Raw genomic sequence first — 26,604 nt, 5'->3', positions numbered from 1 at the left:
CGCGAAAAGAGTTCCCTCTCTAGCTCCCTTCAGGAGCTTACGTATATGTAAGATCGTATCTCTGTGACGCGAAGCGTGTGAAACACTTACTGAGCGCGCAAAACGCATTCCGGGGGGGGGGGTCATGCATGGATCGAGAAGCTGTGACGATCCCTTGAACTATTCCTTGTCTGCTCTCGCTCGTCTTCCGTTTTCCTATACCTCTTTATTTTCTCGCTCACGTTTTCACCGTTTTTTGGGGTGGCTTTTTGTGTGCGTGTGTGTTTTGCTACGAGGGTGTAATCAATCAATCAATTAAGTAATCAATTAATGTTTTTTTTTATTCATTCATTTGTAGATTCCTTTCATCATTTTTTTAACATTTCAGCTTCTGCCGGAGTATTATTAGACTGGGAATAGTTTGCAAAAATGTTTTTCATAATACTACGAAATCGGACACCCTATCCCCTCTTTCACTTCATCGTCTAACGAAATCATACCATAGTCTCTGAAGAACTCTACACAACGTAGGTTAAACAAAAAAATGTTACAACAATTAGACTGATGAACCCAAAGACAGTGGCGCCGCATCCGAAGTGGGCTGTTTCAAATTTCAAGATTTTTTTTTTAATAGAAATATCCTAACCATATTTTGCAGAGAAACGCACACACTCATCCCACCACTAGTGTACCTAATGATGAGTCACAAGCAAAAAAATAAAGGAAACGAAAAAAGGGAAAGAAAAAAGAAGAGGGAAAAATAAAGAGATAAAGAAGGGGATAAAGAAGAAAAAGTTTAAGAGAAAGGGTAAACAAAAACTGGACTGCAGACTTTCGGAAAAATGATAAACTGTAGAGCACACGGGGCTGTTCCAACTAATTCGTTTTTTTAGTTCCACCATCTTTGTCGGTAAATATCAATTAAACTGTACACTTTTATCGGTGAATTGTGATTTTTACGCAATGCGAGTTTTAGAGTTCTCTGTATCGATCATGCCGATAGTGAGGACGGACTGGGCTGACCAGAGACAGGAAAAATGTAGAGAACAACTCTTAGGCAATATAATTGTAACAATAAAACTTTGCTCGCGCTACGCGCTCGCATACCTTTTTAGTTGGATACGGTACCTAAGATAAATGTCTAGTTTTCAGGTTGAAATATCAAAATTTTTCAACTCGCACTTCGCGCTCTCGTCAATTAATTAGTTAGAAACCAATTTATTCACGTTTACAAAAAGTGCTTATATAATATCCAGTTCTTAAGCCGGAATATGAAAATTTTAGCTCGCGCTTCTCGATCACATATGTCTGCTTAAATATATCCATCCTGTTCATAGTTTAAAAAAAAGTGCTTAAAATATCCGGTTTTCAGGTCGGAATATAAAAAATAAAAAATATATCATTAGAAACCAATTTGTATTTTTTTTATTTATTTATTTTCCGAAATTCACAATAAAAACATAAGTATACAGATGAACATATAAAAAAGTAACAAATTAGAACAGATATATACAAAGAAACAACATTATCAAATAGAAATGAGAAATAGTGAAATCCCAGAGACAGTACTATTCTTCCACGGGGTCTAAGGATTAAAACACAAGTAATTAAGAAAATTCTTTCAAAAATCTCTTAGAACAAAAGTGGGAAATAGATGACATGGGGGTTACAGTATCAAATTCAAAATACTTCATAGATCAGGGAGGAAGGCATTGAGCCTATGTAAGAAGAATTTGAGACAACAAGGGACCTTTAGATATGCAGGGAGATTATTGAATTGAGAAGCACTGTACGATACTGAACGTTTACAATAATTTGTTTTAGGTTTTGCTAATATTAAATTTCCATAGACCTATAGGAGAATAATACTGGCTACTGGTATGTTGGAAAAATAATTTTAAATATTGAGGAGCAGGTTCATTCAAGGCCTTAACGACCATTGTATCTGGATGACAACAACGTCTAGTTGATAAGGTTTTCTAACACTAACGAACATGTGTAAATTTGTTCACGGTTACCAAATTTGCATATCAAGTTCTTAGGTTTGATTACAAAAAAAATCAGCTTGAGCGTCGCAATCGCATAAAATTCCATCCTGTTCATAATTAAATGAAGTGCTTTTAGAATGTAAAGCTTCCAGGTCGAAATATAAAAAAAATCAGCTCGCACTTCGCGCTCACACCATTTGATTGTTTTTAAAGACCATCTTGTTCATAGTTAGAATTAAAGTGCTTAGAATGTTTACTTTTTTGGGGGGGGGGGATATCTCAAATTTTCAGTTCGCTCTTCGTGCTCTCATCAATTAATTATTCAATTAGAAACCAATTTGTTCATGGTTAGAATATCCAGTTCTTAATTCGTAATATCAAAGTTTAGATTTTGACGACTGTTTAGATACCCATCTTGTAAAACTGCTTGGAATGTCTAGTGTCCAGTTAAGGATATCACAATTCTTAGCTCGTGCTTCGCGCTCGCATAATTTATTAAGGAACATACCCATCCTATTCAGAATTTAATGCACAAAATGCATCGTTTTGGGTCTATATTTTCACAAATTATTCAGCTCGTGCTCTTCTTGCGATTATTATTTTCATTTTATTATAGTGTAAATTGTTTGGCACGTGCCAGTGAAAGTGAAGACTTTTGGGGGGTGGGGCTTGTCAAATTTCTTGTAAACAGAAATCCCCCTTGAAAATCTTGAACCTGCCCCTGGGCTGAAAAATAGATGAGTATCGGACGTCGGTAATCGGTACTGATATCTGTCGGTAATCAAGGTCCTCCATCCCCCCCTGGAAAAGGCCTAGCTATACCCCTGCTTACACATTCCTCTGGTTATTACCATCCCCCTTTCTATCCTATGTATCCAATCCCTTCCTCCGCCTTTCTATCTTTCTCCACTTTCAATTCCCTCAACTTTCTGACATTCCTGCCAGTGAGTGATTTTCAACTGTTTTAGTGATATATCATATTACTGTCGCATATATTTTCACGTTCATGTTTATTTTTCATAAGTGAATGGATGCATTTTTAACTGTGTGTATGGAAATAAAACAAATGCAAATCAATACATGAATACAACTGATTTCAATGCCAAATACCTCTTTTATAACGTCTCCAAATGAGCAGAATTGGGAACATAATGTAAACACTTTCAAAGAGGAATAAAAGAAGTATTCTAATATAAACATTGCAATTACCATTTGATTAGAAATAATGTCGATCACGATCCAATACACATGTCATTTCTGGAATGATATAGCAAAAAAGAATTAATTTCGACAATAAAATGCAATCTCCCGATAGCAAATATCAGTAGAAGCAAGATCCCATCTTTTTTATTAGGCACCCCCTGGGAAACCTTTCCCACCTTCATTACCACTTCCAGACCTACACATCCAAACGTTTATGGGGGGGGGGGCTGCAAAATGTAGGGCAACGAGGACTGTGAGGTGCCAAAATATACTCGTGTATTGGTAATTTTTGACCGAATGTATAATTTCTGCACTTTCAAATCATGTAAAAAGGCTAAATGATAATTGGAAAAAAAAGTTCGCTCGCTTCGATCGCTCGAAAATTAAAAACTGTGAAGTTGATATTTGGGCAATAAATATCAGCACCCCTTGAAACAATTATGCTTATACATCCATGCCTACTACCCTCACCTTGCTCATCATTGTTGCTTCCCCCCCCCCCCCTGACGAAATATGCCAGGTACGCCATTGCATCACACACACTGATAGACACAGAGCACATTAAAATAATTTGGATATTCTTCCAAGTTCGATTTCTCTGTACTTTTCTCACAACTCTTTTTACTTTCAATTTCTCCTATCGTTCCTCTTGAACCAACCCCTCTCTCTCTCTCCTTCCCTGTACTCTTTGATTATGTTAACATCTTATTCCTACATAATTTCGCTTATTTTTTGTGATTTTTGTCTACGTCTTTTTTCTATGATCTAGGTGAACTCAGCGCTTCTATTAATGTATTTTCCTTCCCTTTTACGGCCATTTTTTCTTATCATTTACCTCATCTACCATTTTTTTCTTCATCTGGATTTTTAATGACATAACTTTGACATACAGGAATGTTTATACAACGTTGTATAGTTAAAGAAAAGTATTCATCCAATTATTTGGAGTGTCGGTTTTAAAAATTGATTGAATAAACTAAAGTGATGAATAAAACAAAGGAGACAGCATGAAACAAAGCAAAACAAAAATGCCGAATAATGTTTAAGAAAAATTCCAGTAGTTGCAGTAAACACTGATTCATGAGAAAGTCTGTAAAACAAGGCTTAATTGTCAGTATATCGAATATCTAGATCTGGTATAGTTACATAAACTGAACTTTGTGAAATCTTGAAATCTACGCTGAAAAATGCTCAGACTGAAGATCCCCAACACAGAAAAGCGCACGTGGGACAGTGTATAATTATTGCTTTGAGTGTCGGGCCCGACGTCCTATACCCGAATCATGTGCTTATGTGCTGATTTCTCAGCAATTACACAATTTATTCCAGTATCCTTTGGCACATACGTTTTATTTATACAAACAGACACTTAGGTGGTCATTTCATTCGATTCTGTACGAACTCATTTTGATATCGTTACCAAAACTAGCATTTACCTTTAACGACTTAATGATATTAATAATAATAATGGTAATAATGATGATAAAAACAACAATAATAACAAAATAGCTACTTATTGGCGGCGACAAGCAAAAGGTTATCAACAAAAAATATAGGGGGATCATCCCCCGCCCGAAATTTAGGGGGGCAGCCCCCCTCCCCGCTTCCGCCGCCTATGCTACTACTACGACGACTACTACAACAACAACTACTACTAGGACTTCTAATTCTACTACTGCTGCAGCTGCTGATATCATGATAACAAAAAATAGTAACAACAATAAAAAAAAATGGCTGTAGGACAACTCTACGAGAGGAATACTCCTCCATGACAACTCCCCAATGAAAACTCCCCCGAAGGACCATTCTCCCGAGGACAGGATTCCCGGAGGAAAACTGATTTGAACCGGTACTTCTATTTGAGTGACAAATTAATGCACGTTGTTTTTTCTTTAAAACTTTCACCTTCTTGTTCTTCTTATTATTCTGTTTAAATGAAAAAAAAATGCTGGGATAGGATTGCCTATAATTAAGGTTCAATGTTCCAGGTCTATGTATCTCCATAATACTTCAATTTTTCTTGTTTAACATTAAATGCACAAGATCATGAAGCAGAATTACCATAAAAATAACGTTTAAAGAGTAGAGTTAATGATAAAGTAGTGTCAGTGAAATGAGGCATCGTAAGTTTATACTGTAAGTAGCAGAAACACCCCCTCCCTGCACCGCCCCCTAAAATGAAATCCTAGCAACGCCACTGATTCTAAATTTAGTTATCGGGAATTATTTGCCCCCCCCCCCTGATAACAACCACCTGTCATGCCGCTGCAACGAGGTGCCTTAAACCACTCGACCGCGGCAACTGACGAAGGGGGAAAAAGTCGGTCTCGCTGGCCTTCGGTCTCGCGGACCCTCGGTCTCGCGGAACTTCAGTCAATTGGTGGGACCCCTGAAAATTTGGAACTTGGCTCTAATGTATACTTATATACATGTATTTATGTACAATTAAAATTCAAATCTGTTGCCAATTATTTTATTAATCTCTTCAACACAAATGCATCTTACCATTCATACTTTACGCGTCATTCAGCAGATCTTCACCAATATCTTTCAAAAACTAAAATTACCCAAAATTATCTCCGTTTTAGAGGAATGAAGCTGTGGAATGATTTAAATAATGATATTAAACAAAGTAAAACTCTAAATAAGTTTTGAAAACATTTTAAAGTTGAATTTTTCTCTCAGTATAAAATCTCCTGCCAATACCACACTGTAGGTCACTATGATTTATAATTATCACTTCTAGTTTGCCTGTTTGTTGGTTTTTCCCCCTACATTAGCCCATTGTTCCCCCTTCTTAAAATTGTATTTCCATGTTATTTGTTGTTTACTCTTTATGTACGTCTTACATTAATTTGTATTGTATTGCATCATGGTGGTGCCACACCCGCAATTTTTATTTTATGAAAAATTTCAGGCGCTCTAAATCCCATGTTTTTATCTAATTTGTATATACTAGCATTTTCATGATTGATTGAATGAATTTTGAATTGAATTGAATATATATACATTATTTCATGTCTTGTAGTATTTTCGACCTTGTCATGTTATGTTTATCATATCATGTACAATTGTAAAACGGAAATCAGTAAATCAAATCAAATAAGGATTTGTTATGTTACTTGCTATAATAATGCTATACTCGTTTTCAGTTTGCCCCAAAGACTGCAAAAATTGATAAATGAATTGCTAAAGAAAAAAATGATTTAAAAAATAAGCCTTGATAAATTAAAGATGTCCCACATCCAGATTTAATTGGTCATGTCTGTGGAGCATTTGTTACATTTTACGGATCAAATGTCGATATGGAAATAGTAGTATTTTCAGGAGCAATTAACACATCCAGCATTTGCCAATGGGAGTGGGAGTGAAGCAATTTTTAAACGTATTTTTTTCCGATCGACCACATCAAAGTTCATTTTTGTCTTTTTATTTCAATGGGTACTCCTAACATGAATAAATATAATCTAATAAGGTCTATTTAAATACTGCGAGCGCAAAGAGCGAGCATTTTCTTTTTTTTTTAATCCGTTTATTTATTGATTTATTTTCATTTTGGGTGGGATTTATATATTTTGATTTAAGAAAATGTAGCATTCCGGGCAATGTTTATGATCTTAACAATTTGCACATTTAGCTAGATAATTACTGCAAGCGCGAAGTGCGAGCAGATATTTTGAACATACGTTCTGGCCTGGACAAAAAAGCACCTGTTAAGGGTTGTTTGCAGTTAGCCGTAAAGACGATACATTTTTAAACAATGAAATTTATCTTTTTTATTAAAATATACGTGGCAAACAAATAAGCTAAATGGCATTAGCACAAGCATGAAGCATAAATTATATATTCCGTTAAAATTACAATATTTTAGAGAGTATCCCACTTATTTAACACAAATACGTACATATTAGTGTTCACTCATGTGATTGTTTTTGTTCCCTCTCACATTCTACATAATACTTTTAGAGCCTTTTGCGGCCATTCTAAACATCAAAATACAGGATCACATACATGGCATATTGAATAATAAATCTCGTTAACAGTATATATTTAATCACTATTCAACTAGTTTATCTTAACATAATGCGTTTAAGTGCTCATTCTTGTGAAAATTATTGTCCCCATTCATTCTGTACAAAATAGAGTACAGTTCGTTGTAAATTAAAAACCTATAGCGGCAATTTTGAATATGAAGAAACTATTTTTTTTTCGAAAACAATGTTTTCACAGATATTTCACTCCTGCAACAGAATATCGCATTTTTTAAGTGAAAGATCGATATCTTATTGATAGTTCACTTGTCATCTCTATTTCGGTCTTTTTCTCATTTGTTTTTCAGATCCTAAAACCATTTAACTGTTGGGGGCTAATGATCGTCTTTAAGCCAGCTGTGCATATTACCTTATTCCATTATTTCTCACTCCTATCAGGCTGCACATGTTAAAACAAATATGATATATGCCGACAGAAATTTGTGGACATAAAAAATAACAAAGCTTGATAATCGCCATTCAAAGCTTGATAATCGTCATAGCAACCTTCCTCTAGTCGATAGGGAAATTGATTTTAGAAATTTCCAAACGAACAAAAAAATGTAACAAAACAAGAACAAAAACACCCAACTAGGCAATCGATATCATATTTTAAAAAACACAACATCATACTGCACTAAGGACTGTCTGATTAATATCACATACAGTTAGGCCATTATTATATCATTTAAAAGGAGGTAATATAAGTGTATATTACTAGGAGAAAAAGGATAACGAAAAAAAAAAGTTTAGACATGTTCCTTACCTGAACTCCATGGTTATGTTATCTAAAATACTCCCATGGACATTGGTGTTAGCACTGTCAGCGCTAATGTGGAAATGCCGCTAAACATTCGAACATTAAATCAATAATGCATATCCAAATAGTACAACTCAGAAAGCAGCCCTTATACCATAGAGCTATTAATAGCTCCATGCTTATACAGATGTAGATTGGTAAGTGGATAATTCACATTTGTCACCACTCTTGAAAACACAAATGTTACCCAAGCAATTTTAAGTTTTGGATTTATTTTGATTTGATTTATTAGTTTTTACCAACAATATTCACATGCTTTAAGGTTATAAAACAGATTGCATAACAGTTACACATGTATGAAAAATACGATGGCAAATGGAACCCGAAAATAGCACAAGTGCTAATCGAGCCTTGCCCCACAAATATTGCAAAATGCACATTTAAGAAGGAAAAACAAAACAAAAGCTAGATTTTAATTCGTCATGAGGACGAATTAGGTGGTTTGTCATGATTTTTTATTCAGTGTAGGCTAATGTACGAAATGAATCATTTAGATATGATTGAGAATCTTATTCGTAGACATAAGAATAAATTTTGACCATTGCAAAATGTGATTATCAATGTGGTGATGACAATCGTCAGACATACATATTCAAACAGATATATACAAGATAGATGATTATATATATAGATGGATGGCGCGATGGATGGATCAAGTGACGGATTGAGAGATAAATGATAGGTGGTTATATTTATAGAAGATAGATAGATAGATAGATAGATTGATATAGAAAGATAGGCATATTCAAATAGATATATATAAGAGAAATAGATAGATAGATAGATAGATAGATAGTTAGTTAGATAGATAGATAGATAGACAGGCAGATAGATGGATGGATATATAGAAAGATAGATAGATATACATATCTAAACAGATAGATATATTATATTAGACAGAGAGAGATAGATAGACAGATACATATACAATGTAGGTAGATAGACAGATAGACATATAAATGGATAGATAGATAGATAGATAGAGTGAGTGAGTGAGAGAGAGAGACATATTCAAACAGGTATATATATATTTGACAGAGAGATAGACATATATGTCATGTTGGTAGATAGATAGACAGACAGATGGATAAATATATAGATAGATAGATAGATTGAAAGAAATATAGATAGATTTATAACAGATAGCGGATGGACGGATATGATTAGATAGATATAATATGAAAAAAGTTCTTATAATCTGTTTTATTTTGCAATGTTTTAGCTATTATTTATTAGAATTGTTATAATTGATCGTGCGCAAGATAGTAAAAAAATAGATTTTAATTCGTCATGCGGATGAATTAGGTGGTCTGTCTTTATTCTCGCCATCATGTTCACTATTACCATGTTCATGGAGATCAATATGATCATCATGATGGCAACGAAATGTTCATTATTGATGGAATACTTGTGAAAGACGGGAGATGATAAAGCACTGTGAAAAGGCTCTCTTTGATGTATGGCAATACATGTAATATGAAAAAAAAGTAATTATAAACTGTTTTATCTTGCTAAATTCTTAACTTTTATACCATTAAATTATCATAAAGGATCATGTACGAGGTGGTAAAAAGAAGAAAAAAAATGGGAAAAGATAATCTTGTTTACCTCAGGACTCGAACATGCGCCCACGAGAAAGCCAAAGTCAAATGCGTTGTCCATTGAGCCACGATATTCCCAATAGAGTAGACACGTAAGCAAATTAGAGAATTACAAATCCAATTTTGTAAGCGAAATACGGGCATGATCCGGCATCTGGTCAAAAATGGAGGGAAAATTAGCGAAAGATTAGAATCTCAGCTGCAACATACCAAAAGCTCAGGGAGAACTGACAAGAAAAAAATGGAGATATTGCCCACGAAAAAGAGGAATATCGAATCTAGTTTTCAGAAAAAGTCATGTCACATAGAGATTACACGCAAAATACATTTGATATGAAAAAAGCAATTATAATCTATTTTATCTTGCTAAATTTAAATTTTATACCTTTTAATTATCATAAAGGATCATGTAAAAGGTGGTAAAAAGAAAAAAAATGAAAAAAAAATCATCTTGTTCACCCCCGGATTCGAACCTGCGCCCCCGAGAACGCAAGTCGAGTGCGTTATCCATTAATCCACGATATTCCCCATAGAGATTACACGTAAGCAATTTTGAGAATTACAAATCCAATTTTGCAAGCGAAAAACGGGCATGATCTCAGCATCTGATATAAGAATAAAGGGCACGTTAGCGAAAGCTCAGAATCTCAGCTACAACATACTAAAAGCTCAGGGAAAACTGACAAGAAGAAATTGAGATATGGCCCACGATATAGAGGAATGTCGAATCTAGTTTTGAGAAAAAGTCATGTCCTATAAAGATTACACGCAAAATGAGGAAAAATGACATGCCTTTATTATTTGCAATTTTTCAGGATGATCCGTTTATCAAAATGAGAGCTAAAGACAAAAATTCATGAAGAGTAAGATCTAAGCTATATCATATCGAAAATTGGGCGAAAATTGACTAATATTCACGGAGTTAGAGCCTAATTTGCATATTTATTATGACGTCATAACAAAGAAATTGATATTTTGATTTGCGACGCCATTTTGATGACGTCATGATCAAATTGAGGGACGATGGTGATATGAAATGGAATCTAAAACTCATACTCTATCGATTTATGAAAAAAAGGTTTGGGGTCAACGGACTATTTAAAGAGCTACAGTGAATTTGCAATAGGCATATTTTTGTCCATTATTGGCCTATAGTGAGAACTCGCGCGCGCACGTGCTGCAAACTTAAACGGGTGTTAATTTCAATATCAATGGTCGTAGAAGGTTGATCAAGGTATCAAATTGCTCAAAAATTTATCATCAATGCAATGATATAAAAGAAACGTTGTTTCTGCTTTGCGTTAAAGAGTTACGCGCGAAAAAACGCGCGCATACGTGCGCGCGTGCAAATTTTTAAAATGCTTAAAATGACCTGAAACGTACCCAACAATTTTTATAGGCAATTTGGAGGATTTTTTACCTTTGACGCGCGCGTACGCGCGTCAAAGGTAAAAGCATGATCCCGGCAGCGTATTTTTTATTTACACCACTGCTCCGCCAAAATATTGAAAAAACCCCACAGAAACGGCTCGCGCAAGAGTCTAACACGTTGACCACACACGTTTCGAATCGTCGTGCACTGTGACATCTTGATTTCGTTCACAATAACTTAGTCAATGTATAGCTTTTTTAAAGAGTTTAGTTTGTTAGGACCTTATCCGCTTGTATTTCATATCAATTCTACAATCATGACAGGTGTGTAGGAATCGTATGAGCATTTTGTTCGTAGTTATTGCACCTCCAGACATTCAGATGCATGAAACAATATAGGGTTCTTAGCTGCAGCTAGACTAGATTTCTTTTCTTCGTCTAAAATTTTCACTTCTCTGATTCTTCAGCACTCACCTGGCTCTCGCTCTCTCTAGGTGATTCTCCTTTCTGTTTTGGGGCGACAGTGGTCTCCGCATTGCTCTCTTGCTTTTTGCTCAACTCAAAAGACCTTTATTTTGTTGTCATTAAATTATAGGCACATTTTGTCGATGAATTTTGTCTGTATAGGCCTATTTATTGATATGCACACCTTGATACTTTTGTTTTTCTCTAGCTATTTAGGTGGTCTGTCGTTGACAGATCACCTCTTAATTTCGTCAGAATTTTCTTCTTTCTTTCTTTATTTATTTTTAACGATTTTTTTGTCGCCAAGTTATCTCAAAATGGACTTGGTCAATTTCATTGAATTTCATGTCATTTATAGGATCTGTCATTGACACGTCAAAATAAGCTTTTCAAGGTCATCGAGTCATGATGACGTCATCTAGGCGCCATTTTGTAAAATCACAATATCAATCATATCTCCATTATCAATTATCAAAAATCAATCAAATTAATATCACATCAACTTCAGGTCAAGAATCATCAGGTCATGTCATCAAAGGTCACCTGGAGGTCACGACGCGTGCGTATGCGCGCGTCAAAATTTCAAAATGCTCAAAATCACTTTTTGACCAAATTAGAGTACGTTTCAGGTCATTTTAAGCATTTCAAAATTTTGCGCGCACGCACGCATGCACGCGCGTTTCCGCGCGTAACGCCTTAACGCAACGCGAAATCACCGTTTTTTTACATCATTGCATTGATAATAAAATTCTTAACAATTTGATACCTTGATCAACCTTCTACGACCATTAATAACGAAATTAACACCCGTTAAAGTTTGCAGCACGTGTGCGCGCGAGCTCTCACTATAGGCCATATATGGGCAAAAACATGCCTATTGAAAATTCACTGTAGCTCTTTAAATAGTTCATTGACCCCCAATTTTTTTTCACATATCGATAGAATATGAGTTGTAGATTTGATTTCATGTCACCATTGTCCCTAAATTATATCATGACCTCATCAAAATGGCGCCTAAACTAAAAATTTCATTTTTTAAAAAATGACGTCATCAAATTTATGCGAATTTGGTTGTAACTTCTCGAATATAGATCGTTTTTCGCCCAGATTTTGATAAGTTGTAGTTCTGAATGTACTCTTTCTCTTTAATTAACATAAAAATTATTTTTGAGAAACGCATCATTGCGTAAAACAGCGATGAAAAGAGGCATGTCATTTTTCCTCATTTTGCGTGTAATCTCTATGGGACATGACTTTTTCTCAAAACTAGATTCGACATTCCTCTATTTCGTGAGCCATATCTCCATTTTTTCCTGTCAGTTTTCTTTAAGCTCTTAGTATGTTGTAGCTGAGATTCTAAGCTTTCGCAAATGTGCCCTTCATTTTTTGATCAGATGCCGGGATCATGCCTGTATTTCACTTGCAAAATTGGACTTGTAATTCTCAAAATTGCTTACGTGTATTCTCTATGGGGAATATCGTGGCTTTGACTGCTTTCTAAAGGGCGCGGGTTCGAGTCCTGGGGTGAACAAGATGATTTTTTTTCATTTTTTTTCTTTTTGCCACTTCTTACATGATCCTTTATGATAATTAAAAGGTATAAAAATTTAAATTTAGCAAGATAAAACAGATTATAATTACTTTTTTCATATCACATGTATTTTGCGTGTAATCTCTATGGGACATGACCTTTTCTCAAAACTAGATTCGACATTCCTCTATTTCGTGAGCCATATCTCCATTTTTTCTCGTCAGTTTTCTTTAAGCTTTTAGTATGTTGTAGCTGAGATTCTAAGCTTTCGCAAGTGTGCCCTTCATTTTTTGATCAGATGCCGGGATCATGCCCGTATTTCACTTGCAAAATTGGACTTGTAATTCTCAAAATTGCTTACGTGTATTCTCTATGGGGAATATCGTGGCTTTGACTGCTTTCTAAAGGGCGCGGGTTCGAGTCCGTGGGTGAACAAGATGATTTTTTTTTCATTTTTTTTTTCTTTTTGCCACTTCTTACATGATCCTTTATGATAATTAAAAGGTATAAAAGTTTAAATTTAGCAAGATAAAACAGATTATAATTACTTTTTTCATATCACATGTATTTTGCGTGTAATCTCTATGGGACATGACCTTTTCTCAAAACTAGATTCGACATTCCTCTATTTCGTGAGCCATATCTCCATTTTTTTCTTGTCAGTTTTCTTTACGCTTTTAGTATGTTGTAGCTGAGATTCTAAGCTTTCGCTAGTGCGCTCTTCATTTTTTGATCAGATGCCGGGATCATGCCCGTATTTCACTTGCAAAATTGGAATTGTAATTCTCAAAATTGCTTACGTGTAAAGTCTATGGGAAATATTCTAGCTCAATCGGTTAGGCGTCAGACTTGCAACTCATTCAATCATGCGGGCAGGGGTTTGAGTCCGCGGGTGAACATGATTTTTTTTTTTAATGTCTTGCGCACGATCAATTATAACAATTCTAATAATTAATAGCTAAAATATTGCAAAATAAAACAGATTATAATCACTTTTTTTCATATATCTATCTAATCATATCCGTCCATCTGCTATCTGTTATAAATCTATATTTCTATCTATCAATCCATCCATCTGTCTGTCTATCTATCTACCTATGTCTATCTCTCTGTCAAATATATATCTACCTGTTTGAATATGTCTCTCTCTCTCACTCTATCTATCCATATATTTGTCTATCTGTCTTTCTACCTACTTTGCATATGTATCTGTCTATCTATCTCTCTCTGTCTAATATGATATATCAATCTGTTTAGATATGTATATCTATCTTTCTATATATCCATCTATCTATCTGCCTGTCTATCTATCTTTCTATATGTATGTCTGTCTGTCTGGCTATCTATCTATCTGTCTGTCTATTTCTATTATATATATATCTATTTGAATATGTTTATCTATCTATATCAATATATCTGTCTCTATCTATCAATCTATCTATATGTCTGTCTATCGATGTTTTATTAATATAACCACCTATCATTTATCTCTCAATCCATCACTTGATCCATCCATCGCGCCATCCATCAATATATAGTCATGATCTATCTTCTATATATCTGTTTGAATATGTATGTCTGACGATTGTCATCACCACATTAATAATCACATTGAGCAATGGTCAAAATTTATTCTTAGGATGTCTAGAATCAAGATTATCAATCATATCTAAATGATTCATTTTATACATTAGCCGACTCTGAATGAAAAATTATGACAGACCACCTAATTCGTCCGCATGACGAATTAAATTCTAGTTATCATTAATATCATTATTACTATTATCATTATCATTATTGTTATTTTCATTATATCATCATCATTATTACTATTACTATCATTATTATTATCATCATTATTTTTATTTGGCAGATAAGATCTTCTCTCTATACCTCTCTCTTCTTTCTTTCTTTTTTCTTTCTCAATTCTTTTTTAAAAGGAAAGTCTATAGGGCCTACCCCAAAATAACTTTTTTCAACAGGACAAGAAAAATCAGATTGACAGAACTAAAAGTCACTGTGAGGGAAATCGGACAACTAATAAGAATGTTATGAATTTTTAATGAAATTAGATATATAGGCAATTGCCAACTTGCCGACATTATATAGGTGCACGACTAACCATTTATTTTATACTACAAAATTTAACTTTTTCCGAAATTTAGATTTCCTCAAAACTTTTTTCAGCTAGGATATCTATAGATAATAGATATTTTTCATGTTTCCTTTAGACTTTATAGTCCTAGGCCCTATTTAACAACCTTGAAAATACGAATTTATGCCAATATTTATGATTATCAATGATTAAAGGTATAGAAATATAGTAAAGCTCAATATTTTGAGTTCATTCGATAGTTTAAGAAGGCCAAATAACATAACAATGAAACTTGATTCGTCATATTTACTACACTGCGCTATACTTACCTATACCATCTCATCAAATTGCTATTCGTTACCCTGACTCGAATAGCCACCGGTAAAAAAACTCCCCGAAAGAGGCTAACTGCAATCAGGTAGCCTGGGAAACCCGTCACGGGACGAGACCCATAAAACCGGCTCGCCACATATAAGCCTCATCTTTCGTTACCGCGACGTCGTTGAGTACACTCGAAACGTTTAGCCACCGCGCAACTTTTTTTTATGAATCACGATGTCCTAAGATATAACTGACATAAACATTAATTCCCAAGCCTCCCCCAACCCAAAAGATCTCAATAAAAGGGAGATTAACTCGGTTAAGACAAAGCCGAGGGCCATTATCTCGGTCAAGACAAAACCTAGAAATAATAACAGCATGATGATAAGGCGGCCAAGATAAAGCCGAGTAACAAGAAGTCTAACATTACCCGGCCAAGACAACGCCGGCTAATGTCACTACACAATCAGACACCCAGCCCCTTAGGCGGGAGGTAGACAAGGGTACGGATAAATCGGAAGAGGCTGTTTACACTCCTTCCGATTGGGGCAGCTCCTCAGCAAAGAGTAGGGCGGGAAAGAAGAGGCCTCGCGATGACCACTCGTGCTCTAATGACAATCAGGCTCGAATTAACGACCCACTAGAACCCCTGTTTTTCATAAGAAGATCCGACTGGCCCGGGATTGTGACGGTCAGTCCATTCATTGCCAGACCCCGCCGAGACGGGTCAGCATCATCCGTTATCTATAGTACGTTCCACCAGGTTGGTGTATCATCGTACTTGTTGAATTGTGCAGGAGTTTATATAGTGCTGTGGAATTAAGATCTATTCTACGTACATGCGGTTTAAAAAGATAAAAATAAAATAAATAAAATGAATAAAAAAATAAAAAGAAATTATAATTTCTACAGTTGTAGTAGTTGGATCTTGGAAGCCTTGCAGGCGATCCTCCCCTAGCGGGCGCTGCAATCGACCCATTCCGACCCCGACCCTTTGGACTTGCTTACCGCCAGCCCGGCAGTAGTAGACTAAGCCGCCCGAGACAACGGGCTAATGAAAACTCGTCTCATTCTAGACGTAGAGAGAGGCCTTGATCGCCTCGTTCCGATCGCGGAGTTGGGGCTAATGATAACTCGCCTTGTACTAGCCGTAGATATCGTGGGAGAATCTGATTCGGAATTCGATTACCACCGACCCGATTCATCAGAAGAGATTAGGTGCGATTTCTCCCCATCAAATTCTTATAGCAGCTCCTTGCATTCCCTGCAAGCTGCCCAGCTATTTTGGGATTCGATCGAGGAGAATCACCATTAGGGGTACGAGAGAGTTCTGGTTTACTCAAACGCGATACTCCGACTAGTGGGAATAGGCATTCTAAATACTGCCCTCAACTTCGGGCCGAAGACAGTACCAGTGGCGAATGAGCGAGAGAAGTCAATCTTCCGCCTGAACTCGTCCGTCTGCAATCAAGATGGACGCTCCGTATAAATCCTACTTTCGGGACGTCCGCACCTAGATAAGCAACACTCTCGTCTTAAACCTATCAGTAAAGAAGTCTCGAAGGATTATCGGTTTGCCGCTCAAGACTTACGAGGATTTTTTGTGCATCCCTTCGGTCCCGGACATTGCTTTCCCACGTATGTTCACGGCCTCAAATCAGTGGAGCGCGCCGTTGAAAGGTCTCCTCGCTTAGCCGTATGGTTAGAGACGTTCGTGAGCATCACTTTTTTCACTCTCTAAAATGTCTGAGACATTAAAATCATAAAAACAATGGAATCGTTAAATTTTAGTGAGGCTATGAATGTTTATCATTTACGTTAACTATCAGTGTACCAACATATACCAAATTTACAAGCACTGTGTGGGTAGACTTCGAATTATCAGTCATTTCGGTGCAATCCCAAAATTGATGAAAACGTAACAGAAATTTGATATAACATTGCAAAATCCTTATTTTCGAATCCCCTTAAATTTCATTTTCTTTAAAAGCATCTTGGTACATTTTTTAGAATTTTTCATAAATGATAACGGCGGAGGATTTTGTGCTCCATTTTTTTTTAAGGAAAAGATAGGCATTTGAAATCAGGTAATTTTTTTTTATATTTTCAAAAGAAAATAGTTAGATTCGAACAACTTACTAATAGTTCTCCAAAAGAAGGGTTATATTCTATTTTTTGTGTGTAAATGATACATGACGCTAAATTTTACGAGTATATCAATGCATGTTGGATAACCTTTTCCACGATGAGTTTCGTAATTGAGAGAAAAATCCAGTTCTTTCCTAGCACGCGAGCCGCAGAATGATAAATTTTAGCGTGCGCACACTGGCTGATCGCCGTGTCTGCGGGGACGGATATCTAGTCCCATACTGGTGTAAGGTGATATTTTCTACGTACCTTTTCCCTTGTAATGATCACTTTGCACTTTAATGCTTAATTTTGACACTTAATCTGTGAAAATTGATGGCTAAACGATTTTGGAAAATGCTCGGAATAAACCTGACACATGAATGATTTCATTTTCGAGAATTATTATTTCTTTCCTGAATTACCAAAAGGCAAATTTAAGTCAAGATTGCATTATGTAACATATTCACATTGACTGTATACATAGCGCATATGTGTGCGTGGGGTTTCTATAATTATCTCAATTGTGATGTAAATATAATCATATTGTAAGCAAAAATCATGATGGGTGTCATAGCAGGGGCGGATCCAGCTTTTTATAAAGGGGGGGGGGGTTGGGTGGTATGCGAGGGAGCGAAGCGACCTAGTCCAAGCGAGCGGACTGAGCGAGGGGGGAGGGTGTGGGAGGGGGTGTCCCCCTCCCACAGTAGAGAAAATTTTTGAAAATCTGTGTGTGAAAATGGCGTTTTCTTGCATCTAAAACTCCACTATTTTTGGTATAGAGGTCAAATGAATACATAGAAATAGAATAAAATAAAATTACAAGTTAAAAAAAAAAAATTTAAAAAATGGTCCGCGGATTTTTTTTTTGGGGGGGGGGTTGCAACCCCACCCCCCCCTCTAGATCCGCTTCTGCATAGTCTGAGTTTTCTTTGTGTAAAAGAAACAAAATACTGCATGTATGTCATTGTATGCAATGGCAATTTCAATCAGTTTATATTTTTCTTTTGTTTAGTCAGCGTTTAGTCTTCAATGTACATAATTGGTTTGCAAGGGGGCGGTGTTAATACCAAAGAGCTCGATTCCGGCACTTCGACTAAAATTGGATATGATACTTTATTAATAACGGTTATCCATTTAAAAACTATTTATTTACTGCAGCCAACGAGTTCCTGACACAATTTACTTCTTTGAATATAAACTACATTATGAATGTCCCCGGAACGGTTTTAAGCTAAACACTATTACCTTTTTTCGCAAATGAATATACTTTACTACAGTTACAGCTGTAAAATTACTTTGTCTTAATCCTTTCCTCTTAATATATTAAATCGTGCATCATAATTGCAAAAGTGTTTTAATGTCCAGTTTTCAAGCCATAATACTAAAAGATTTTCACGGGCTCATTATAGGCTTATTACATTAATAGATAAGATGTCAATTTAATAATCACTATGTCATTTTTTTTAAATGGAATATTGACAAGTTCTATTTCGCGCTTTGGAAGAGAAATATGAACATAGTCATCATTTTCATTTGATGACATAATGTTCTAAGGATGTCCCGGTGCTATATGTCAAAGCTCAAAGGAATATATTGAAACATATCAGCTTATTTCTGACTGTGATCCATATCCACTTATAACAATTTTCCCACAAAGTGCTTGAAATCCAGAGCCTAAATTGTCCCTTTTACAGATCGGAATATCAAATATTTTAATCCCTTTTTGATAAGATAAATTGTCTGTTCGCGCTTCGCGCTGGCAGTAATTATTTAGTTGGTGGATACACATTGAGGATCACAAACATTGCCCAGAATATTTAAATTTTAGGACAAATACTTGGGAAAAAAAGCTCGCTCTTTGCACTCGCACTACTTAAATAAAGATTATTATACATATAAAGCTTAGAAATGACATAAGACTATCGGGAAAATTTGGCTGAAAAAAAATCACCTCCCCCACTGGCAAAGGCTGGATCCGCCCTTGTCTATTGATAGCTCTTGACGGGTTGAATTTTTAACTCAATATATTGCTTTGACCGCCACCCCCTTCACACACGATTTATACTGGCTATCCCCGTCTACTAACAGCTCTTTTGGAGGGGGGGGGGGCACCATTTTTTTTATTGCAGCTCGATACTTGTATATTGCTCTCACCCCCCCCCCCCCCCCGATCAGATGATAACGCCACTTGACGTACGTGATTTCAATTGCCATATGCCCTAAGATCCACTGACTATTCATCTAGCTTACACATAAAAAAAAACCGGAGAGTTGTCAAACTCAACAGAAATATACAAAGAAATAACAACAAAATGACATACTATAGAAAGAAAGTATCAAAAAATTGAGAACTTGGTAGAATAAAGAGAATAAAATGTTGAATTTTTTTACCCCCACCCCCACACTCGATCTATTACGTATTAGACAATGATATGAAATTAGGCTGATCTGCCTTTATTTGTGCACGATATTCTGTCTTGATATGACCATTGACATATGGGTTATAAATTTTCATTGTTTGATCACACCATATCCATTTTAAATTCCTGGAAATTCCAGCAACAATACATGTTGTCATGGGTACGACACACATTTTCTTTATTGAAAAGTATCACGACACCAACGTTAAAACTGTGCAAAGACCTTTAATGGCGAACTCCGCTGGGTTGATACATAACCTATGGGTGATGAACATACGTGAATTCCGCGTCGGGGATACGGGAGCGAGGAAGACTAGATCGGGCCGTAACCCTCTCCGCGGCACTGGTTACAACTCAGCCGACTATCAGCTTGCAGCGCTGGACGCGGCCGTCCGGGGCGGTATGATATTCGCGATGTAGGGGTGTCTGTTATCCGCTCGAAGTGAGGCTGAGCGGCTTGGACTGAGTCTTTACAAATGACAAGAACTTATTGCTAGAGTCACAAAAATCGCTGATCTCCAGTATGAGCAAGCAGCAAGATCAACACTGCTATGCACAAGGGCAAGGAGGGCTAAAGACTAGATGCTCTCAAGATGATTGAGAAAGGGGCAGCTACTGAGCTAGACTTCTCATTCTCAATAAGCTTCCTTGCGAAGGTAAGGACTTGTTTCATGGACACTTTCAAGAAGTATTGGACAAGCCTTTTTCAGCCAGCGGCACAGCTGACAAGACTTTTTATAAGCTCTGCTCGAGTAGACCTAGTCCACCAGGCCCTAGACTAGGGTCATCCCCCTGATTCTTCCCTCCCTCTGGTAGCGACGCAAGGAATGAAAGGGGCCGCTGGGAAAGTCATAGGAATCCTCGTGGTGGGGGACGGGGCCGCCAGGCCTTCTTTCAATGCACCAAATTCAGGGCCCCCACTCATAACCGGGACTTATGACAATCTAACACTAGCCCTTCCCCACCTTCCCAGTAGGGAGAAGACTATTTCTTTGCTTTTGCATTTCATTATTTGAAATATGTTCCAAGTCCACAGCAATAAGTGATATTGAGGTGTTCAAGTTGATGTGCAGTAAAAAAAATAAAAATCATTTCAGAAGAACATAGGAAGGAGGAAATAGTGGTGATGGATGAGGTTGTCAAAATCATACCAGGCAAATCATACAGGCATAATGGTTAAACTTGCCAAACTTGGGTTACTTACAAAGTTGCGGTCACTTGTGTAGAATGTAGACCTAGTAATATTCTTGATAATTTTGTGGCATCTGAGGTATATATCTACTCTATTATTGGCTTATAAAGCAATGACAGAAGTAACTTTTAGTTGTGGTTTATGGAGTGGTCTTTGGATGCTCAGACAGTCGTGAGATCTCAAACCAAGGCCTGAGGGTGGTGAACCCTTAAGAATTGCTGCTATTGTCCATCAGTTTCTACCACACTTGCCACAATGATATCAGCTTCTCCTTGGAAATGTTTATGACATTTAATAATCTACTGTGTGTTCCAATGATAAAGATTCCCCATACAATCCCAGAGTTCTCAATCAGGGATTGTGATTAAGATAATATTTTATTGTTTGTAATAGAAATCTGAGTATAGAAATATTCCGAAAATTCTTTTTACCCAATTTATCGTGAGCTCGACAGCCACTGTGCAGCTCCAGATCGATGAGGCTCTATCCTCTAAATGTTGAACGCCAAACAGGGTGGTAGCAAATACCCCCCCCCCCCACACACCTGGTTGTGAGAGGTACATTCTACCAACTGATTCAACAAACTGGTTCTGAAAGTGTACAAGGGGTGGTCAATTCTTTCCTACATCAAATTGAAGGCAAATATGGTATCTCATATATTTTGCCTGACAAGAAAAAATGGAGATATGGCTCACGAAAGAGAGGAATGTCGAATCTAGTTTTGAGAAAAAGTCATGTCCAATAGAGATTACACGCAAAACGAGGAAAAATGACATGCCTTTATTATTTGCAATTTTTCAGGATGATCCGTTTATTAAAATAAGGAATAAAGGCAACAACTGATGAAGAGTATGACCTAAGCTACATCATATCGAAAATTTGGCGAAAATTGAAAAGTTAGAGCCTAATTTGCATAATTATTATGACGTCATAAAAAGATAAACGGATATTTTGGCTTCCGATGCCATTTTGATGACGTCTTGATCAAATTGAGGGACAATCGTGACATGAAATCAAATCTATAACTCATACTCTATCGATATATGAAAAAAAATTGGGGTCAACGGACTATTTAAAGAGCTACAGTGAATTTTCAATAGGCACATATATGGCCTATAGTGAGAGCTCGCGCGCACACGTGCTGCAAACTTTAACGGGTGTTAATTTCGTTATTGAAGGTCGTAGAAAGTTGATCAAGGTATCAAATTGCTCAAAATTTTATTATGAATGCAATGATGAAAAAAAAGACGTTGTTTCTGACAATGACAATGACAATGATTTATTTACCATTGTCAGCCTAATTCGGGTATTGGGTACATTATCATATAGAACATAACATATTCAAAATCATTTCAATTATATTTACAAAGTATTTACAAATATATACAATCACATGTTACAGAGTAATGGAATAAATACTACATGAAATTACTTTAGAGACGTAAAAGTAAAAGGAATGATGTATCTCTAAATCAATTGTTGAGAGTAGGAGGATAGACAAAATAGGAAAAGAAGGAAAAACAAAAGGGGAAGAGAGAGAGAGAGAAAAGAAAAGAACAAAAAGACAAATGATTGTAATAACAATAATTTTTAAAAGGAACAGTACTAACAATGATAATAAATAAATACGAATGAATGCGTGTTATAGAATTGAAAAAGTTGGAACTGCAATGCAAAGGCACCGATATGTAAATTTAACTTCTTTGCGTTAAGGCGTTACGCGCGGAAACGTGCGCGCGCGTAAATTTTTGAAATGCTTAAAATTACCTGAAACGTACCCAAAAATCTTTATAGGCCATTTGGAGCATTTTTTTACCTTTGACGCACGCGTACGTGCGCGTCCTGACATTTACATGAACTTTGATGACATTGACAGTTGACACTTGACCTGAAGTTAATGTCATGTTAATATTGTTAATTTTTTATAATTGATAATGAAGATATGATCAAATGAAAAATTTTACAAAATGGCGCATAGATGACGTCATCATGACTATATGACCTTGAAAAGCTTAGTATGCCGTTTCTATGATAGATTCTATATATGACGAAAAAATCAGCAAAATTGATTCAGCCAATTCGGAGAAAATTGGCGACAAACATAGGTGATAAGAATAAATAAACTAGATTTTAATTCGTCAAACGGACGAATTAGGTGGTCTTTCTTTATTCTCGCCATCATGATTACTATGACTATGTTCATGCAGATTAATATGATCTTCATGATGAAACGGAATGCTCATTATCGATGGAATACTTGTGAAAGACGGGAGATGATAAAGCACTGTGAAAAGGGTCTGTTTAATGTATGACAATACATGTATTATGCAAAAAGTAATTATAATCTGTTTTATCTTGCTAAATTTTAACTTTTATACCATTAAATCATCATAAAGGATCATGTATGAGGTGGTAAAAAGAAAAAAAATTGGAAAAAAATCATGTTGTCTACCCCAGGACTCGAACCTCCGCCCTCGAGAAAGCAAGTCAAATGCGTTATCCATTGAGCCACGATATTCCCCATAGAGATTACACGTAAGCAATTTTGAGAATTACAATTCCAATTTTGCAAGTGAAAAACGGGCATGATTCCGGCATCTGATCAAAAAATTAAGGAACGCTACCAAAAGTTTAGGATCTGAGCTACATCATACTAAAAGCTCAAGGAAAAGTGACACTGAAAAATGGAGATATGTCTCACGAAATGGCTTATGTCGAAAGGGTGGGTGCTGTCGCGTTAGGGTGCGTCAACGCAAACGCGAAGATTCGTCCAAAGCCCCCCCCCCCCGGTTTGGCCGAAAGGGTGCGTTGGGAGCGTTAGGGCGCGTCAGTGTTGACCGCATACATTCGTAATTCCGAAGCTTCGTAATTCCGAAGGTTCGGTTATTCCGAAGGTTCGTATTTCCGAAGGTTCGTAATTCCGAAGGTTCGTCATTCCGAAGGTTCGTCAATCCGAAAACGAAATAAGGTTCGTAATTCCGAAGGTTCGTTAATCCGAAAACGAAATAAGGTTCGTAATTCCGAAGGTTCGTTAATCCGAAAACGAAATAAGGTTCGTTAATCCGAAAACGAAATAAGGTTCGTTAATCCGAAAATTAAATAAGGTTCGTTAATCCGAAAACGAAATAAGGTTCGTTAATCCGAAAATTAAATAAGGTTCGTATTTCCGAAAATGAAAATAATTCATTTTGGTAACAAAAACGATGTTGTCATTACAAGATTACACGATATTATGCAATGATAGTAATAACGATCGATGATGTGTGTTGGGGCCAAAGCATGTATTTCATTAAGAATGGCGCCCTGATCAAGCATAGGCTAATTTCGATTTTATCTGAGCAATTGCTGCCTATAAGCAAATGGTTTAATTAAAGATGCAGGGGATCAAGTGTGTTGGAAGCGTGCGAGCAACCTCTAGATAATAGGATTTGTATTGGAGGGGATGTCATTTTTAATAACAGCTTCTGCTGGTAATAAAAATAATACTAATAATGATCCTTGTGAGATGTTGAAAGCGCGAATCGCAAGCTGAAACTAGTAGACATTTCATGTAACAAGACGTGAAGTGAGCATTCGGAACATTTTTTGTAATCGTGAGAAAGATGTGTATCTTTCTAAAGAATTAATGCGAGGGCGAGTTGTAATTTGTTTATATACTGACCTGGGGCCCGTTGCATGAAACTTTTTACCTGAGAAAACTCAGGTTGTTTTTACAGGAGTTTTTGCCCTGTGCTAAAGTAATTGGCGGAAATCAGACTAACCTTGGTTTTCAGTTTTTACCAGAGTTTTCTCAGGTAAAAAGTTTTATGCAACAGGCTTCAGAAAGTAATCTTTTAAGGACTGCATTTAGTGACTCATGAATAGAATGTATATCTCACGAACTAAATAATGAGAGCGCGAACCGCAAGCTTAAAATTGTGATATTTCAACCTGAAAACTGGACATTTCATACTTCTTTTTTGTAACCAGGAATAGAATGAGTTCCTCAATAAACAATACTTGATGCGAGCGAGAAACGTGAGCCAAATTTTTCCGATTTTCCAACCTGAAAACTGGACATTCTATAGCATTCTTGTAAAAAAAAAATAATAATATCTGGGAGAATAGTTTTTAGAACTGAAGTGGCTTCCCTGGGTAAATGATATCTATATCAATATTATCATTCTAGGCCCACATGAAATTTCCAAAAGTTTGAGCACGTGATTCGCTCGCAACATCTCACAAGGATGCCCTTTTAACAGTATTGCAAAAAGGTGAATTTTACATCTTCAGATTTGACTTTTTCCCCCAAACCGCTTGCTCTCTACGCTCGCAGAAATGAAACGTAAATATATAACTTTAGCATGTTTAGTGATCACTTAAAAAATTGTGCTCAATTTAGTTACTAAAAAAACACACAACCTCTTTACACAGATGATAATCTAATGGTGAAAATATCCGTTTGCACCAAATTCCCCTATTGGCCCCTTTTTTTTTACTTTGCCCCCCCCCAAAAAAAAAAAAAAAAATACGTTCCGCCGCCATTGGCTAAAACACGCATCGTCTTCATGGCTAACTGCAAAAAGTTCTTAAAATGTCCCCTTTAGATCAGGTCAGAGCTTATATATTTAAAAATTCTGTTCGCGCTTCTTGCTAGCAGTTATTATCTAAATTTAGTTACATAGGCATCTCGCTTTGAAGATCACAAACATATTGCCCATCATATTAACAAAAATATAGCTCGCGCTCGCATTATTTAAAAAGGGTTTATCATGTTATTACATATTTACTTTATTTTATAAGGATAAAGCTAATTATTGACTGTTAGGACTACCCTTTCAAAGAAACAAACAAAAATCAACTTTAAACTGCCGATCAAGGAAAATATGGCTAAACCCCCCCCCCCCCCCCCTCTATTTGACGAAAGTTGGATCCGCCGGGAGGGAGGCAGGGGGCATCAAAAATGGAATAAAAAACAGGGGAATTAATATTTTCCAAAATGGGAAAGTTCCTTTTTCAAAAATAAATATGCCGTTTTTCATGTTTTTTCGAAATAAAATACTCTTTTTAAAGTATACAAGTTAAGTTAAGTTTTCAGGCTGGAATATTGAAAAATTTCAGCTTGCGCTTCGCACTCTCATTCGATTGGTGAAATATGCATCCTAAAGAGGTCACTAAATGCTTTCTTTAACAGGTTCCTTTTCTGGTCAGTATGTTTAAGCTCGCGTTTTGCGCTCGTGTTAATTCTTTAGTTAGATGCACATCTTTTTAATGACAGCAGAAATCTGCTTGGATTTTTAAAAACTAATTTTCATTTTTTATTGAAATAACCTAAAGTTTAGCTTGTGATTCACGCTCGCAACACCTCGCAATAATGCCATTTTAAGAATAACTGACAACAAAAAAAAATGCTATACAACTTCAGCTTTGAATTTGTTTTACCAAGCCGCTCGCTCATTACAGGGACCTGGGAAGCGG

Source organism: Lytechinus variegatus, chromosome 4 (assembly GCF_018143015.1).
Source record: "Lytechinus variegatus isolate NC3 chromosome 4, Lvar_3.0, whole genome shotgun sequence".
Classification (NCBI taxonomy): domain Eukaryota; kingdom Metazoa; phylum Echinodermata; class Echinoidea; order Temnopleuroida; family Toxopneustidae; genus Lytechinus; species Lytechinus variegatus.
This window is presented reverse-complemented; position numbering follows the sequence as displayed.